Genomic DNA, 13,992 nt, shown 5'->3' on the forward strand with positions numbered 1-13,992 from the left:
GCCAATTTTATCTGTTAGCGTCTCGTCTGTCTTTCTCTTTGAAGATGCATAGTACCAAGTATGGCTGCTTTCCAAGGCTCCTATGGAGAATTCTGAGAAAGAAGTTACGCACGTTTTTCCAAGGAATCTTTGAGGTCCCGTGGTATTTTGTGTTAGCCACCACAATAGGTCCCATCTCACATGTGGCTTTGCAGCGCCCTTACACTCCCTTGTCAGGAAGAGTGTGCTCCTCCCCATCTTCTCCTGGATCTGGAATGGCCCTGTGATTTGTCTTTGAACAGTAGATTATGGTATAACTTCTAAGGTTAAATTAAGTCTTTAGAGTGAAGCAGGTTCTGCCTTTGCCACTTGAAACACCTGCTATTAGGGTCTAGTGCCATGTAAGAAGACCAAGGTAACCACTGGAGAGAGCTGTGTTTACAAAGAACGCAGCACTCTGTCTGCCAGGGCACCACTGTGGGCCGAGCCAATTTGCATGTTTCAGTGCCAGCCACCATCATACCAGACAAATCATCTCACAATGTCATTCCATGAGACTCACTTTGTTAAGTTACTTTACTGAGCTGTTGCATGCAAAAACAATTTTTTATAAATTAAATTCTCTAATTAGAGCAGTCTATGTATAATTTGAGATGCTTCATCTTTATTTGCATTGACTTAAATTTGAACTGGGTTTCAATAATTTAGGTTATTCCAGTTAATTTATTTCTGGATTTCTTAAAATTGGCTACTAATAAAAACTTTTGCTAAGATAAGAATCTTTGCTAAAACAATTAGTTTTCTCATATGATAAGTGTCTTATATATATGGATTTTTATATTATATATAATGCATCCTAAGTTTTCTTAAACTGAAAAGTTCTCATATGGAGCTAATGTTTATGAATGTGTGCTTAACACAGAGATGTGTGTCTATATTTTATGCATTTTTGTTATTTTTTTATATATTTTACTTGAAAATCTAAGCATCTTAAAGTGATGGCTAATGGTCTTTTTCAAGCTATGAGATTTGTTTATTTCCTCTGCACCTTTCTTCTGTCTTGCTTTGTTGGTTCTCTTTCTCCAAAGTAGTATTTAGTGAAATATGGTTACATTACTATGGGATAGAAATTCAAGTTTTTCCCACTAGCTAAATATGAATCTCTTCTCAGACACATGACAGAAATCAGAGAAGTAAATAGGTCTGGTGGTAAAAACTTCAGATACTCCTCAGAAGGTTGGGGGAACTTCCCTGTTTCTTTAGGACTTCTGAGAGTGGCATGAGGGAGCATCCTGAGATGGAAGTGCCCCATCAGTGATCACATCATCACTGTTAGTGCATTTCCCAGAATTCCTAGAGAATAGAAACCTGTAATTGGATGCCAGTCAAGAGAGCTATTAGTGACTGAGAAAGCAAGTGAATTTGAGAACATAGGAAAACTTCTTCAAGCAGAAGTTAATCAGATTCTCTCTAGAATGACTGTTCTTCATGATGCCAACACTGGCTGGCTTTGGCATTCCTAGGCCCAACAGTGGTCCTCTGCATGTCCCAAAGGGATATTTAACAGGACCCTCATCTCAGCCTGGTTAATTGCATTTTAGCAGTGACATGAATTGTCAGCCTCACAAATGTCACTGAAACAAATACCAAAAAAGACATTAAACTGATAACTTTGCAGATTTGACTGACTTTTTCCTTTTAGATAAAGCAAGTAAACAAGATAGTCACAGAAAGTGCAGTAACCATGAAAACTCAAATTACAATCTTTTTAAAAAATGTTCATAGACCCAGGACTCCAATAATGAAGTGTAAATATGCAAATTTGGCTTCTGGCTGTGGTGTTTGTGATGGAAATAATTATTCTTATAATTGTAGAGTGGTTTTCCTTTTCAAAATGCTTTCAATTCACACTTTATTTTCGTCCTAGAACTGCCTTGTGTGGTTTTTAGACAAGCACATGATGGATGAGGACATTTGAGAAATATATTGACAGAAATTGACTTTAAGAAACAATTGCTGTTTGTAACAAAATTAAGACTACAATCCAGCAATGTTTACTTTTTATTGTATCAGTATTTAAAGGTTAGGACTCTTGTTTTTTTTTCAATTAAAACCAAAATGATGCTCACTCTTTCATCACCTCTAGTTCAGAGGAGTCTTGTGAAGATTATCAGAGCAACAAAGTTAAACTCAAAGAGCCTGGAGGAAATCATGACAATGCTTTGGTTTAGTGCTGGAGCGGGAGGAATAGGGTCCTCACCCGGTGGCTCTTCTTCCTCCTTGGTCAGTATTTTAAGAGGTTGAAAGGAAAGCTATTTCTTACCATAACTGCTTGGTAGAGTAGGTAGTAGCTGCATTCTTAGTGCATTTTGGTGAATACGTGGTTTCTTTCTAAAGAAAAAATGAATAAGTTTTAGTGCTTGATGTTTTATCATCATATCACCAATTTGAGCTACAGTATAGAAGGGCTCTTGTTTAAAGTCTAGTATTTATCTGGGAACAATATTCCTGTTCATATTGTTGATGATGCATTTAGTATTTGGAAGGCTCTGTGTGGCTCAGGTACTAGCCACACATAAGTGCATTAATTTCTTACCATAAACCCATGTATAGCCTCCTATATGATACCTGAATCAACTGACTCTTTAATACATCTGATAACTTGCTCAAGGTCACCCAACTGGTTACATTTGAGAGATAATACCCAGGGTCTTCTGATTAGAAAATCTCGCTGTGTTATATTATACTATTGGCTTACAAACCGTCATTATTTTTGTATTTTAAATTAATGTATCAGTTTTAGGATCTTAGTGTGTTCCCAGAGAATAGGACATAAGCAGTTGCATTTAATTGGCAAGTTGAAGCAGGAAGGATCAGAATGATTACTCTTTGGATGTGGAGTTGAGAAACTCCAGGACCTAGACAAGCCAGTAATAGCCAGAAGTTGGGGGAAAGAGTATGAGGAAAAAAAACAGTAAACAATGAGGTTCGATACTACTGAAAGCACTATTTTCTAATCAGCTCAACAATGTGTCCAGAGACCATCCAGACTATTCTAAAGCCTTTTTACATACCCAGACAACACTAGGTGCCTGAGCTTCCAAGGTCTTCATCCCTACTCATAATGTCTTCTGCAGTTAACACCGGGGAGTGGAGGGAGATAATTCCTGTTTACTGTTTTTGCAATACCCTGACCAACTGTGCACGTCAAACTGGTGCTCCGAATGGAGTGAGTTCCAGGGATTTGGGGGCTAGATTTGCAAGGTTTGACATCGGTGGCCGACCACAAACAGTTTTATCCTGACGATAGACTGTGACATAACCCTCAGTGCTGAAGGTGTCATTGCAGCTTTGTGCTCAGTGGGGAGCCGTGACAGTCTGCTTCTCACAGCCTGAATAACTCTCCGAATGCTGACTTGGGATTGTGAAATACCCTTTGTTTATTCTTCAACGATTTATCTAATGAAAATGGTTCTGTTCCTGTACTGAGAGGGGCAGATGGTAGCTGTGCGGATCAAGAATCACTGTATTAAGAAACATAACATCGATGTAGAGTTATGTCACACGTGCTTGCTTCAGCAGCACATATACTAAAATGTTATGTTACACATCCACTTGTCTTTGCAGAGTGGGGGCAGCTTCGGAGCAGGGTAAAGGAATGAGTAAGCCTGTCTTTGTCCTCAAGGACTTTCCATTCTCCTCAGAAGGGATCTATACATAGGAAGTAGACAAAAAATCATATTAAACAACAAAACGAAATGTTGAACAGCATGGCATCATGCATTAAGTGAAATTGTTGAGAATTAGAAAAGATAATTTGGGCAGCATTTTTGAGAGAGGACGATGCCAAATGGAGAAGCATCCTGACCAGTGACAAAGAATCAGGTGAGTGGTGATAGTGTAGGGACCCGCCTTACCCTGAAGGTTGCATGAGATGTTGCATAAGGAACAAGGAACTTAGAGCTGACCCAGCCCCCATATCCTGTTTATCTAGATTTGTAACAGTTTTAACAGTTTTAAAACTTTTCCACTGCCTGCCCTATGTTACTATGCCATGTGACTTCTCCCCCCGCCAATAGCTAATAGCCAAGTCTGCTTTTGGAAACTGCTTGCTTGCTCAGCCTATATAAGACCTAGTTTGTAAGCGTTTGGGCACGGCTCTCATCTGCGACTTTTAAGAGTATAGTGTCCCTGAGACACCCGAGAGTCCACCCCTTCGCAGGTTAAAAGCTTGGCCAATAAATTTTCCATCTAAATTCCTGAAAGTCTCCGACATCTGTTTTGTACCCCGGTGGATGCTACAATAGTTCTTTAAGAAAGGACCAGAAAGAGTGAATCTAGAAGTGGGAAATGAATTGTGGGGCTGTGAGTGTGCATAAGCCATGAATGCTAAGAAAGGGGCACAGTGGACAAGACCAGCCTACCCAGTACACACATATTAACCATCCTCAGAGTAATTTCTTAGATGGGTCTGCCTTAAAGACATAGTCAAACACAAAGCATAAACATGTACTGGAGTGTGTTAATGGCTAATACCACTCAAAAAGAGTAGCACATCGTTCATATTTCATAATCAGTACATTAGATAATTCATATAAACACATTTTACAAATGACAGTTTATTTAGTGGGAAAAGAAAGGTTTAGTAATTTACCCAGTATTATGGGATAAACATTCAAACTTACCGATTATTTATCCCTATTTTTTCCTTTCCATTGCGTTTTCTTTATATGCTATTTAACTTAATTAAAATGCAAAGGTATTTCAATTAAGATGGAAAACAGAACAAAACAAAACTTAGAGGTCTATGTAATTTATTTAAACTGGTAGGTATGGAACTAGAATTTGAACCTAAATTGGTTTTCTGACACTTTATTTTGCTTTTTTTCATTTGTCATATTTACCAAATATTTAATAATTTTTTCAGTGGGTAACAGGTACTCTTAGAGATCTGGTTATTCAGGAATGAACATGACCAAACTTTGTAAGAATCTGAAATTATAGTGGAGGAAACAGATAATGATAACGCACTATTTGTGTGTGTGTGTGTATGTAACAACTGCATATTGTAAAAACTGTATGAATAAATTATTTGAATATACATACATATATATTTAACATATACATATACATATACACATACAATTGAAGAGAAATTATTTCAAACATTTGAGCAAAGTTGTGGCATGAATGTGTTTCTGTATCAGGGTAGCTGTTGGGTAGGGCAGCAATGGAATCAGGAAGACCAGTTAGGAGCCTTGGTCATCAGGATGAGGAATGATGATAGGCTGGGGGAAATCAGCACTAACTCTTCAGATTCCATACTCATGCAGCATACTGACTGGATGACAGGTGACAAAGTGACACTGAAATGTGGAGACCTTTCATGTAGGGACAAAATCTGCTACACTACTCAGTGGTGCCTGAGGTCATCATTGCATCATTATGCGGTACAATGGTGTCTGTAATGGACTTCAGAGACGTAGTTAAGAAATATATTTAGCAAATACATTTTTAGAAAAGTATATGGTCAAAAAAAAAATGAGATAGTCCTGAGTTTGAATCTTTTCTAAGCCAATTTCTGTATCCTTGTACAAATCAAAACATACACCCAATTTTTCCATCGAAGAAGCACTTTCCAGCACAGAGGCAGGAGGTGTCATCAATAGGCATTCTTCCAGCTGTCCAATTCTTCAAGCTCAACCTCAGCTACACAAATCTCCATGACTTAGGCTATGACCTTCCTGGGGAGATCCATTTCCATAGAGTTGTAGGCGTGAATGTCCACCCATTGCAGCCCACTGTGCAACACCAACAGTCTTCACTGCATGGATTTTGCAAAACCCGTTTTGAAATTATTTTTCTAATTTCCAGCTATAAAACACAGAGTAGTGATTCTGAAGTAACTGAATTCCAAACAACCAAGTTTTAGACAAATTAGTGCTTCATTAGTTCATGAACTTCATAAAACTATGTGGAGACAGGTGAAAAAGACACAATGTTTTTTGGCCATTTCTGAAGAGCTATGCTAACTTCTCCATGTATGGTCAAACTCATATTAGATAACACATGTGATTCTCCAAGTGTGCTTCCCCAAACCAGAAGGATCAGTCTCACTTGGAAATTGTTAGAAACATGAATTCTTAGTCCCCATCCTTATCCTACTAAATCAGAAACCCAGAGGGTTTCTAAACTGGGAACTAAACTGCTCAAAAAATTAGGGGCTCAAGGAACGTGAAGATACTCCAGTACTTTCAGCCTTTTGTGTAGTGCATTTTCACCAATGAAATAAAAGTTGGTTTTGCATCACATTTGCATAATCAAATAACTTTCTTTGACTTATTTGCTTTTCTGATGGTCTTGTTTAATTAAAAATAATCAAATGTGCCTGATCAGCTGGTGGCACAGTGGATAGAGCGTCGGACTGGGACGCAGAGGACCCAGGTTCGAGACCCCAGGGTCACCAGCTTGAGCACAGGCTCATCAGGTTTGAGCAAGGCTCACCAGCTTGAACCCAAGGTTGCTGGCTTGAGCAAGGGGTCACTTGGTCTGCTGTAGCCCCCTAGTCAAGGCACATATGAGAAGTCAATCAATGAACAACTAAGGAACTGCAATGAGGAATTGATGTTTCTCATCTCTCTCCCCTCCTGTCTGTCTATCCCTATCTGTCCCTCTCTCTGACTCTATCTGTCTCTGCCACAATAAATAAATAAATAAATAAATAATCAAATGTTTCTTTTTTTATCGCTTCATATTCATTTTGAAATATCCCCTAATTTTCGTGAGCCGTATATTATGCCAAATTCTTTGGTTCTGAAGCAAGCCAAAGTTAGAGTACCACTGGGTTAAAATAAACATGGAAGTACATGATGATTCATTTTATCCTTTAGGCCCTGTTAGAAAACTCTAGATCCTACAAGCATTTCAAAGGCCTTAAATATTTTAGATCTAAAATGAAAAAAAACACACATATAAAATATAAAAATAATTTTAAAATAAGGACTAGTGCTTATATAACAATAGTGATGAAAATATTACAGATTAACCACAGTTCTCCAGAAAAATATAGTAAAAAAATCTAAATTTCAAATGTCTTATTTTTAAGTAATTATAGAGGCACAGGAAATTGCAAGCAAATATGTAGAAAAGGTCACATACTCTTTTCTTAGCATCCCCTGTGTTCATTATCTTATACAATGATAGAATAATATCAAAATAAGAAATTCACATTGGTTCAATCCATAGATGTTATTACATTTCACCTGTTATATATACAGTGTTCCTTTGGTTTATGTATATATCCCTCTGCCAGTAACAAATTGACTTGACTACTACCTCTATATTATAAGCCTAAACATTAAGAAGTCCATTTTGATTCTTTTTAAAATTTCACCTATTTTTTTTTTTTTTTTTTTTTTTATTATATAATTTTATTTTTTTAATGGGGTGACATCAATAAATCAGGATACATATATTCAAAGATAACAAGTCCAGGTTATCTTGTCGTTCAATTATGTTGCATACCCACCACCCAAAGTCAGATTGTCCTCTGTCACCCTCTATCTTGTTTTCTTTGTGCCCCTCCCCACCCCCTATCCCCCTCCCATTCCCCCCTCCCCCCCGTAACCACCACACTCTTATAAATGTCTCTTAGTTTCACTATTATGTCCCACCTACGTATGGAATAATACAGTTCCTGTTTTTTTCTGATTTACTTATTTCGCTTCGTATCATGTTATCAAGATCCCACCATTTTGCTGTAAATGTTCCGATGTCATCATTTCTTATGGCTGAGTAGTATTCCATAGTGTATATGTGCCACATCTTCTTTATCCAGTCATCTATTGATGGGCTTTTTGGTTGTTTCCATGTCCTGGCCACTGTGAACAATGCTGCAATAAACATGGGGCTGCATGTGTCTTTACGTATCAATGTTTCTGAGTTTTTGGGATATATACCCAGTAGAGGGATTGCTGGGTCATAAGGTAGTTCTATTTTCAGTTTTTTGAGGAACCACCATACTTTCTTCCATAATGGTTGTACTACTTTACATTCCCACCAACAGTGTATGAGGGTTCCTTTTTCTCCACAGCCTCTCCAACATTTGCTGTTACCTGACTTGCTAATAACAGCTAATCGAACAGGTGTGAGGTGGTATCTCATTGCCGTTTTGATTTGCATTTCTCTAATAGCTAAAGAAGATGAGCATCTTTTCATATATCTGTTGGCCATTTGTATTTCTTCCTGGGAGAAGTGTCTATTCATATCCTCTTCCCATTTTTTTATTGGATTGTTTGTTTGTTTGTTGTTGAGTTTTATGAGTTCTTTGTATATTTTGGATATTAGGCCCTTATCTGAGCTGTCGTTTGAAAAAATCATTTCCCATTTAGTTGGCTTTCTGTTTATTTTGTTATCAGTTTCTCTTGCTGAGCAAAAACTTCTTAGTCTGATGTAGTCCCATTCATTAATTTTTGCCTTCACTTCTCTTGCCTGTGGAGTCAAATTCATAAAATGCTCTTTAAAACCCAGGTCCCTGAGTTGAGTACCTATGTCTTCTTCTATGTACTTAATTGTTTCAGGTCTTATGTTTAGATCTTTGATCCATTTTGAGTTAATTTTTGTACAGGGGGAGAGACTGTAGTCCAGTTTCATTCTTTTGCATGTGGCTTTCCAGTTTTCCCAGCACCATTTATTGAAGAGGCTTTCTTTTCTCCATTGTGTGTTGTTGGCCCCTTTATCAAAAATTATTTGACTATATATATGTGGTTTTATTTCTGGACTTTCTATTCTGTTCCATTGGTCTGAGTGTCTATTTTTCTGCCAATACCATGCTGTTTTGATTGTCGTGGCCCTATAATAGAGTTTGAAGTCAGGTATTGAAATGCCCCCAGCTTCATTCTTTTTCTTTAGGATTGCTTTGGCTATTCGGGGTTTTTTATAGTTCCATATAAATCTGATGATTTTTTGCTCTATTTCTTTAAAAAATGTCATTGGAAGTTTGATGGGAATTGCATTAAATTTGTATATTGCTTTGGGTAATATAGCCATCTTGATTATATTTATTCTTCCTAGCCAAGAACAAGGTATATTCTTCCATCTCATTATATCTTTTTCGATTTCCCTTAACAATGGTTTATAGTTTTCATTATATAAGTCCTTTACATTCTTTGTTATGTTTATTCCTAAGTATTTTATTTTTTTTGTTGCAATCGTGAAGGGGATTGTTCTTTTGAGTTCCTTCTCAGTTGTTTCATTGTTGGCATATAGAAAGGCTATTGACTTCTGTATGTTAATTTTGTATCCTGCGACCTTACTGTATTGGCTTATTGTTTCTAGTAGTCTTTTTGTGGATTCTTTGGGGTTTTCGATGTATAGTATCATATCATCTGCAAAAAGTGATACCTTTACTTCTTCTTTTCCGATATGGATGCCTTTTATTTCTTTGTCTTGTCTGATTGCTCTGGCTAGAACCTCTAGTACCACATTAAATAAGAGTGGAGAGAGTGGACAACCCTGTCTTGTTCCTGATTTAAGGGGGAAAGCCTTCAGTTTAGTGCCATTTAATATGATGTTAGCTGATGGTTTATCATATATGGCCTTTATCATGTTGAGATATTTTCCTTCTATACCCATTTTGTTGAGAGTCTTAAACATAAAATTGTGTTGTATTTTATCGAAAGCCTTTTCTGCGTCTATTGATAAGATCATGTGGTTTTTGTTCTTTGTTTTGTTGATATGGTGTATTACGTTAACCGTTTTACGTATGTTGAACCATCCTTGAGATTCTGGGATGAATCCCACTTGATCATGATGTATTATTTTTTTAATATGTTGTTGTATTCGATTTGCTAGTATTTTGTTTAGTATTTTAGCATCTGTATTCATTAGAGATATTGGTCTGTAGTTTTCTTTTTTTGTGCCATCCTTGCCTGGTTTTGGTATGAGGGTTATGTTGGCTTCGTAAAATGTGTTTGGAAGTATTGCTTCTTCTTCAATTTTTTGGAAGACTTTGAGTAGAATAGGAACCAAGTCTTCTTTGAATGTTTGATAAAATTCGCTGGTATAGCCGTCAGGGCCTGGACTTTTATTTTTGGGGAGGTTTTTAATGGTTTTTTCTATTTCTTCTCTACTGATAGGTCTGTTTAGGCTTTCTGCTTCTTCTTGACTCAGTCTAGGAAGGTTGTATTTTTCTAGGAATTTATCCATTTCTTCTAGGTTGTTGAATTTAGTGGCATAAAGTTTTTCATAGTATTCTACAATAATTCTTTGTATATCTACGGTGTCCGTGGTGATTTCTCCTCTTTCATTTTGGATTTTGTTTATATGAGTTCTTTCTCTTTTTTCCTTGGTAAGTCTTGCCAAGGGTTTGTCAATTTTGTTGATCTTTTCAAAGAACCAGCTCCTTGTTCTATTAATTTTTTCTATAGTTTTTCTGTTCTCTAATTCATTTATTTCTGCTCTGATTTTTATTATCTCCTTTCTTCGGCTGGTTTTGGGTTGTCTTTGTTCTTCTTTTTCTAGTTCTTTAAGGTGGGAAGTTAAGTGGTTCACTTGGGCTCTCTCTTGTTTGTTCATATATGCCTGAAGTGATATGAACTTCCCTCTTATCACTGCTTTTGCTGCATCCCATAGATTCTGATATGTCGTATTGTCATTTTCATTAGTCTGTATATATCTTTTGATCTCTGCACTTATTTCTTCTTTGACCCATTCATTTTTTAAAAGTATGTTGTTTAGTTTCCACATTTTTGTGGGATTTTTTTCCTCTTTTTTGCAGTTGAATTCTAGTTTCAAGGCTTTATGATCAGAAAATATGCTTGGTACAACTTCAATTTTTCTGAATTTGCTGATGTTGTTTTTGTGGCCCAACATATGGTCAATTCTTGAGAATGATCCATGTACACTGGAGAAAAATGTATACTCAGTCACTTTGGGATGAAATGTCCTGTAGATGTCTATCATATCCAGGTGCTCTAGTGTTTTGTTTAAGGCCACTATGTCTTTGTTGATTCTCTGTTTGGATGACCGATCTAGAGCCGTCAGCGGTGTATTGAGGTCTCCAAGTATGATTGTGTTTTTGTCAGTTTTTGTTTTAAGATCAATAAGTAGCTGTCTTATATATTTTGGTGCTCCTTGGTTTGGTGCATATATATTAAGAATTGTTATGTCTTCTTGATTCAGTGTCCCCTTAGCCATTATGAAATGGCCATTTTTGTCTCTGAGTACTTTTCCTGTCTTGTAGTCCGCATTATCCGATATGAGTATTGCTACACCTGCTTTTTTTTGTATGTTATTTGCTTGGAGTATTGTTTTCCAGCCTTTCACTTTGAATTTGTTTTTATCCTTGTTACTTAGATGAGTTTCCTGTAGGCAGCATACAGTTGGATTTTCTTTTTTAATCCATTCTGCTACTCTGTGCCTTTTTATTGGTGAGTTTAATCCGTTTACATTTAGTGTAATTATTGACACTTGTGAGTTCCCTATTGCCATTTTATATCTTGCTTTCTGTTAGTTTTGTGTCTTGTTTGATCCTTCTCTTTTGTTTTTCTATCTTTTGTTTTTATTTGGTTGTATTCCATACATCTTTCCACTGTTGCTATCTTTTTTATCTCATGTGCTTCTGTGGTGGTTTTTTCAATGGTGGTTACCTTTGAATAATGAAAAGGGTCCCTACCCTGTTCATTGTAGCGAACTATTTTGTGAGTACTTTTGCACTCCATCGTCCTTTGCTACTGTTAATCTCCATCTTCTCCCCCTCTTTCTTTTTGTTGTTGTCACAGTTTAAATTTGGTTTTATTGTGTTCTTCTTGGAGCTTTTACTTGTGGCTCTGTTTTTTTTTGTTCTTTGTATCTGATTGGAGAACCCCCTTTAGTAATTCCTGAAGTGGGGGTTTTCTGATGATAAATTCCCTCATCTTTTCTGTATCTGTGAATGTTTTTATTTCTCCTTCATATTTGAAGGATAGCTTTGATGGGTATAGTATTCGTGGCTGAAAGTTCCTCTCTTTCAGGACTTTAAATATTGGGGTCCACTCTCTTCTAGCTTGTAGAGTTTCTGCTGAGAAATCTGATGATAATCTAATGGGCCTTCCTTTATATGTTGTATTCTTCTTTTCCCTGGCTGCCTTGAGAATTTTTTCTTTGCTGTTGGTTTGTGTCAATTTCATTATGATATGCCTTGGAGTAGGTTTGTTGAGGTTAAGAAAACTTGGAGTTCTGTTTGCTTCTTGAACTTGAGGCTTTAGTTCTTTCCACAGGCTTGGGAAGTTCTCATCTATTATTTGTTTGAGTATGTTCTCCATTCCATTTTCTCTCTCTTCTCCCTCTGATATACCTATTATTCTTATATTATTCTTTTTGATGGAGTCAGATAATTCTTGTAGGGCTATCTCATTTTTTTTTATTTTTGAGTCTCTTTCTTCTTCTCTCTGTTGTGCCTCAAGTTGCTTGTCTTCTATTTCACTAATCCTCTCTTCTATCTGACCTGTTCTATTAGCTAAGCTTGTTACTTCGTTTTTCAGCTCGTGAATTGAGTTTTTCATCTCTGTTTGATTTGTTTTTATAGTTTCAATTTCCTTGGACATATATTCTTTGTGTTCATTGAGTTGTTTTCTGAGCTCCCTAAATTGCCTTTCTGTGTTTTCTTGTATATCTCGGAGGATTTTTAGGATTTCTATCTTGAATTCTCTGTCATTTAGCTCCAAGGTTTCCAATATATTAAATTTTTTCTCCATAGATTTTTCCTCATCTAGCTGTGTTACCTCTCTTTCTTTTGTATCCATGATATTCGATTTTCTCTTCCTTAATGGCATCTGAGGGTGGTTTTGTTGATAGTATTAATGAGATTTAATAAAGAATAAAAAGTTTAAAAAAAATAATAAAAAAAAATCGAAAAAAGTTGTTTTTTTTTAAAAAAATTAATAATGAAATAAAGAAAAATAAAATAAAATAAAAATTAAAAAAAAAAAAAAAAAGGAAATTATTCCCCCCCTCCTTTTTTCCTCTCCTCTCCTCTCCCCTCTTTCTTGATAAAATCTTGTGGTGGACTGTGAATTATAACAAACAATGCCTGTGATGGAGGGCCTGAATTGGGGAAAAGTAATAAAGGGGCAAACAAAAAAAAAAAAGAAAGAAAAAAGAAGAAAAAAAAAAAAAAAGAGCGTATGGACCCACAAAAAGCAAATAAGGAAAAAATTTGGGTCAAGAATAAAATGATTTGCTTTTAGGTGTTGGTTGTCTAAGAGTTATGATGAGAGGATTAAGAGGAAAACGGAAAAATGGGGGGACAAATTAAAAAATTACTATTGTATTTAGTGGAACAAGAACTAGATAATATGGAGAGCCAGGGATGGGAGCACTGCTAGTGAGTTAAAAAGGTGAAGTAAAAACCCCCCAGAATGCCAGAAACATAAGTTTGAGTCCCAGATAAGATAATTTGTTTGTTATTGAGGTTTGAGTGAGAGGAGATGTAAAGGAGAAAGGAAGAAACTAATATAGAGGGAGAAAAGAAAGAGAGAGAGAAAAAAAGAAAAAAAAAAAAAAGAGGGAACCACTAAAAGAAGAAAAAAGAAAGGAGAGAGAGAGAGAGAGTTAAGGGTTTTGGAGTGCAACCCTCATAGAGAGAAAGGAAGAGAAGAGAAAAGATAATGGGAGATGTAACACTTATGGGTAGTGTAGTTCAAGGAGAGGAGAGAGTAAGACCGGCAGAGAGTTAATCAGCCAAATTGGAGGAGGAAAAAAAAAGTATCAAGAATGAAGATAAGAGAAACAAACGAACAAATATAATAAAATGGGATAGGTTATAAAGTCTGCAGATTATTCTTGATTTTGAGAGGTTATCTTCTTGCTTTTTCTTTTCTCTCCCTCTTCCTGGTCGGTGACTCTGTACCCCGGGTTTTGCCCCTTTGCCACGCTCAGGTGGAGGTTTGCAGTTGATAAGTCTCTATGGCAATGTCATGTATTGTGCTTTAGTCTCGTTGGCAGTCTAGGCTATTAGCATTTATAGGCTCCGAC

At 36.4% G+C, this 13,992-nt stretch overlaps 1 protein-coding gene across 1 annotated transcript in view; it reads left to right on the forward strand.

The window, feature by feature from the left end:
* Positions 1-13,992, forward strand: part of RIT2 (Ras like without CAAX 2) — a 356,472-nt gene that overhangs the window by 189,611 nt on the left and 152,869 nt on the right. The gene's annotated exons all lie outside the window — the stretch shown is intronic.

Source organism: Saccopteryx leptura, chromosome 11 (assembly GCF_036850995.1).
Source record: "Saccopteryx leptura isolate mSacLep1 chromosome 11, mSacLep1_pri_phased_curated, whole genome shotgun sequence".
In the NCBI taxonomy this organism is placed as follows: domain Eukaryota; kingdom Metazoa; phylum Chordata; class Mammalia; order Chiroptera; family Emballonuridae; genus Saccopteryx; species Saccopteryx leptura.